This window comes from Leptonychotes weddellii, chromosome 8 (assembly GCF_054177405.1).
Source record: "Leptonychotes weddellii isolate Sample4059 chromosome 8, ASM5417740v2, whole genome shotgun sequence".
Taxonomy (NCBI): Eukaryota; Metazoa; Chordata; class Mammalia; order Carnivora; family Phocidae; genus Leptonychotes; species Leptonychotes weddellii.
Window position 1 is genome coordinate 26,351,105 of NC_138376.1, and position 5,891 is coordinate 26,356,995.

Here is a 5,891-nt window from a genome sequence, read left to right on the forward strand (position 1 = left end):
ACTGAAGTTCTAGCAGGAGGTAGAAAGTTAAAGAATAAAAAGAGAGAGCGAGAGAAAGATGAAAATAATTTCAGAGAATCCTGGTGTTGTGAACATAGTGAGGCCAGCTGATGGGGGCTGCGGTAGCTGGGTGTTCAGGGAGGCCTCAGGGGGAGATAGCCAGACAGAGCTCACAGGGCAGCATGTTCTGGGCAGAGGGACCAGCAAATGCAAATGGCCAGGGGCCAGGTGAATCTGGTGGATTCAGAGGCCCAGTGGTGGCTGCCGGGTGTGTGTGTGTGTGTGTGTGTGTGTGTGTGTGTGTGTGTGTGTGTGTTGGGGGTGAGGCAGCAAGAGAGCTAGTGATGGACAGGCAGCCCTGGGATGAAGAAGCCCTGCAAGTCCCATAAAGCATTTCGGTATCTAAATGCCCTGGGAAGTCCTTGGAGGCTTTGAAGCATGGGAATGATGTGATGGGTTTTACCTTTTAAAAAAGATTCTTCCTGGGGCACCTGGGTGGCTCAGATGGTTAAGCGTCTGCCTTCGGCTCAGGTCAGGATCCCAGGGTCCTGGGATCGAGCCCCGCATCGGCTCCCTGCTTAGCGGGGGGCCTGCTTCTCCCCTTCCCTCTACTTCTCCCCCTGCTCATATTCTCTCTCTCTCTCTCTGTATCTCTGTATCTCGAACGAATAAATTAAAAAAAAACTTAAAAAAAAAAAAGATTCTTCCTGTTCTGGGAAGAATTGGGGAAAGTGGGGGTGGGGGTGGGGGAGACCCTTACGAGGTGGAGGTCAGAGTCCTGGGCTGGGTTACCAGGAAGTGTGGAATCAGGGAGACCAGTAAGAGGCTATTGCCAATCCAGTCCTCTCCTGCTTTATTTCCTTTACAGTACTTAGTCAAACATAATAGATATGGTCATACATATATAATTAGTAATTATTAATTAATGCTATCTAACACATATATGTTAGGTAAAAATCATGTACAGTGAAATGCCCAAATCTTGATTTCACATTAAAATCAGTGAATTTAAAACCCATGCAAACACCCTCATAACCACCACCCAGAACAAGATATTTCCAGCACCCCACAAGGCTCCCTTATACTCACTGCCAGTCACTAGGTCCCAAAGGTAACACCCTCCAGACCTCTTTTGTTGTAGATTGGTTTTGCTTGTTTTTGAACTTCATATAATGGAATCACACAGTATTTTTTGTTTATGGTTTCCTTCGCTCAATGTTTTGTCTGTGACACCCTATCTATTTCACTTTTTTATTATCTGTCTTCTCCCCTAGAGCTGCGCGTGCCTTCGTCCAATAGCGTAGTTACGAGTCCCACGAGTTACTTAAGTCACAATTAATTAAAATTAAGGAAAATTGAAAATTCAGCTCCTCAGTCCCCTTCGCCCCATTTCAAGTGCTCATTAGCCATATGTGGCCAGTGATTACCAAATTGGAACATGCAGAAAAAAAGCACATTTTTGTCATTGCCAAAAGTTCTATGGGCCAGCTGCTCTGGAATGTCAGCTTCAGGAGGGCAGAACATGGCATTTCTGGGCGTTTCTGTTTGTTTCGTTCTCCGCTGTATTCCCAGTGCCCGAAACGCTGCCTGGACACAGTAGGTGCTCAGTACTGAATACTTGTTGAGTGACTACAGAGTTTGTCTGACAGATGACGGTGGCAGTGAGAGATCGTGTAATGTCCTAAGCCCCAGCACTGGGGATCACTGATGTGTGTGTGTGCTGGAGGAGGGAGCCTGTAGGTGACAGGCGAGCTCCGCTTTAAGGGTAAGTAGGAGTTCGCAGAGAGAAGGTTGTGCAGCGGAAGGAACCGCCGGAGCAAAGGCAGGAAGGCCTGGGTCAGCAGGTGCGTGCGAGAGAAGTAACCTATTTGGGGGACACTAAAGGCAAACCTGTAAAATCTCTTTAGCCCCTTCTGGCACAAGGGAGGTCCCGCCGGCGCCCCCCGCGCGGACATCCCGCGTGCCCAGCTCCAGGCCGCCGGGCCTGGCGGGAGTGGGGGCGGTGGTGAGGGCGCAGCGCGGGGATTGGGGTGGAGGAGCCTGCAGGTAGGAAGACCGGGGGCGCCGTCTCCCCGCAGGACACCGGGGAGCAAGAAGTGCAAGAGCAGTTGCGGCCGCCGGGCGTCCGAGTCGCACTGCGCCGCCCAGGGGCCCGAGGGCAGCGGGTGTCGCACGCAGGTGTGTCGGCGCCCGGGGTAGGGGTGGGGGTGGGGGTGGGGGGTGAGCCGGGAGGGCCCCCGGGAAAGGAGGTGCCCTGGGGGGAGGAGCGGACGGGAGGTGGGCGGCAACGACGCGGAGCCGGGAATTGTCTGCCGCGACTGCACCTCCCAGCCGCCTGGGGGAGCCCGTGGACCGACCCAAGGTGGGACCCCACCCCAAGGGTTTGGAATCCCGGGTGGGAGGCGTGGGGCGTGGCGAGGCTTCTCTTTCTAATATGAGTACCCGCTCTCGAGGGGTCAGCTCAGCAAACTTTGAAAGTAGCATTGTAAATGGGCACAGCTGGAAGGTCTGGTCCTAATCATGGTTTTCGGCCTACCCTTCTCAACCAGGGGTTTTGCTGTGGCTCCAGGTGTTCCTGGCCCGAGGTGGTGGGCTGAGGTAGCCTCTGAGCTGGGTGTGCAGGAGAGGGGAGTTGGTTTGCCCGTGAAAGGACTTAAGGAGAAAAGATGGAGGCTCCCTGTGGGTGGTTGTTTATTCACTCAGGATAGGCACATGGGTTAATGACAGGAAAGGTGATGCCAGAGATTGAACTAGGAGGGTACCAACAATCCCAGCGGGCAGTCTGGAGGAGGCAACCAGAGGCACAGACTGAACAGTGTCTGACGGGTTCCCTTCAGCCCAGGCTCCTCTGCTGTGTGCAAGCAGATGGGCCCCAGAGCTAGACTCGCGTGGGAGTGGGGGCTTCTCCTTAGGGCTGAGGGCGAAGCAACCCCCAAGGTCAAGGTCAAAGTCCTCCCTTTCCCAGACATTCCTGGACCTGTATAATGAGTTGTTCCTGTCTGCTGGACCTGACTTGTGTATTTCTGAAGAATGAGAAATCATTTAAAATCATCTATGGCCGTTGTAAGAAAATTGATAAAAAGAAGTCAGCTAAGAACATTTTCTTCTAATGCTCCCTCTTCTTTGCTGCCTCCCCCTCCTCCTCCATCCACTCCCATGCCCACCCAAAACGATGTTCTTGCGCCTGGCCCTCAGAGCCTCCACCAGCACGAAAGGGTGGGACGGAGGGATGATGCACCATCATTGAAATAGTTTTCAACGTTTGCTGCCCCTGGTGCTGGGGGCTGGGGAGGCCGGGCTGGAGTGGGTATGGCACAGATTGCCGGGGCTGAAGGGTCAGAGAGACAGGAAGCTTAGGCTCGGGCTTTTCCCCTGTTGGGGCATGAATGAAAGTCCCCCAGAGAAGAAGACTTGAGCTCCCCTCCCCACCCCAATGGGCTTCAGCCTATTCCATAATCCACCCTCCAAAAGTTCAGTGTATACCTGAACTCTTGGTTCCCCTGACCTTAAGTATCAGAAATGTGAAAGGAAATGTACAAGACAAATGTGTATAAAGAATTGCCAGTGTCAGTTAGTAGAGCATGCAACGCTTGATCTCCGGGTCATGGGTACGAGCCCCACATCGGGTGTAGAGATTACTTTAAAAAAAAAAGATTTGTCCGTGTTTATGGGGCATTTACTATATGCCAGGGGCAGTGCTAGATGCCTTACATATATGATCTCATTTAATCCTACAAAAAACCTTATGAGGGGTCAGAACGGTTATCACCCCTATTTTACAGGGGGGAGTGGGAGCCCAAGACGGATTGAACAACTTGCTCCCAGTCACACAGCTTGAAAGTGATGAATCGGACTCTTCTGGGAAAGCAGAAGAGAAAGGAGGGATGAGAAAGAAAGGAAAACCAAGGAAAGAGCTTGAGGAAAAGAAAGATTGGAGCACCTGCTGTGCTGTGGGGATAATGCGGGGAAAGAATGAATCAAGAGGAGTTTCAGGAAGTTGTATGGCAGGTTGTGAGGCTTTTCGAGCCAGATGCTAGCTCTCCGGCTGTGTGTGTCGTGAGTTCTCAGCAGAAGCAGGCTTCAAGGCAGCCCTGCTCTATTTGGGTGACATTTTGGAGCTAAGTAATTCAGATTTTGGACCCAAAGTTCCATACTCGGCTACACTTCTGATTAAGCGAGCCCCAGACCTGAGCCACGGGTGCCCTCCAGGATGCCAGGCTCATGGTGCAAGAGCTCAGGAGTTGAGATGGAAGCTGAGGTTTACTTAGAGCACCCCCTATAAGTCATAGCGACACTGTAACCCATGTCTTGGTAGAAATTGCTCCTGTACTCAATGTATCAGACAGATACTCGGTGCTATGTGTACATCAAAAAGACACAGGGTTACAGTCGATGGTGGTACACGAGCTCCCCTTATTTGGAGAAAGTCTATGAAACGCCCTTGGAAGGAGAGATTGCAGGCTGGAAACCCAGGCTCCAAGGATACCAATGTCTTCAAATTTAGAAGGGGAGGGGAAAGATACGGCGCTGATATGATTCAACTAGTTTCATGCAAGGGAGGAAAACTTTTCCTCTACCCTCTTAGGTTCAGTTTTTGGGGTCTGCAAATCAAACTGACAAAAGACAGATTGGCAAGAGAAAAGACATGTTTTTGGGTTTTGTGGGGTTTTTTAAGATTTATTTATTTGTGAGAGAGAGAGTGAGCAGGGGAAGGGGCAAAGGGAGAGGGAGACAAGTAGACTCCCTGCCAAGCGGGAAGCCAGATGTGGGGCTTGATCCCAGGACCCCAAGATTATTACCTGAGCTGAAATCAAGAGTCGGACGCTTAACTGACTGAGCCACTCAGGTGCCCTAAGACAGATTTTTATTCACATACATATGTGGGGGGAATTTACAGAAAAAGTGACTCAATGAAGCAGTTGGAATTTGGGGCATATATACCATCTTAACTGGAGAAGGCGAGTGGGAAAAGGACACTTTGGAAAATGGCTTCTTAAGCAGGGGAGGGATGGGAAGAAAGGGCCCTTAGGGGAAAATGAATTACTTTCAAGAAAGATAAATGGGCCCTTAGGAGAGTAGATGACAACAGATACGATAGTTTTGTGACAATGTCTATTTAGGTGTGGTGCTGACTTCTCCAGTGGTAAGACTCCAGTGATAAGATTTAATCTTTCCTGGTTGTAAGAAACCTCCCCTGGAGGGAATTTATGAGTTGAGTTCTTTTGGGAGGCTCTACTTTTAGGCAGATAAGGGGCTTCAGAAAAAAAGCCTGTTCTCAATATGCCTTCAGCTTTAAAATAGCAGCACTATTCAGTGGAAGTGAAATGGGAGCCTCATAGGTAATTTTATATTTTCTAATGGCCATATTTCAAAAGTGGAACCAATTTTGATAATATATTTTATTTATTTATTTTTAAAAATTCTTTATTTAAGGAGCGCCTGGGTGGCTCAGTCATTAAGCAGCTGCCTTCGGCTCAGGTCATGATCCCAGGGTCCTGAGATTGAGCCCTGTGTCTGGGCTCGCTGCTCAGTGGGAAGCCTGCTTCTCCCTCTCTCACTCCCCCTGCTTGTGTTGCCTCTCTAGCTGTCTCTCTCTCTCTCTGTCAAATAAATAAATAAAATCTTAAAAACAATTCTTTTATTTAAGTTCAATTTAGGTAACATATACTGTATTATTAGTTTCAGGGGTAGAATTTAGTGATTCATCAGTTGCATATGGCACCCAGTGCCCATCACATCATGTGGCCTTCTTAATACCCATCATCCAGTTACCCCATCCCCCCACCCCCCTCCCCTCCAGCAACCCTCAGTTTGTTTCCTGTAGTTAAGAATCTCTTATGGCGGGTGCCTGGGTGGCTCAGTTGGTTAAGCGACTGCCTTCGGCTCAGGTC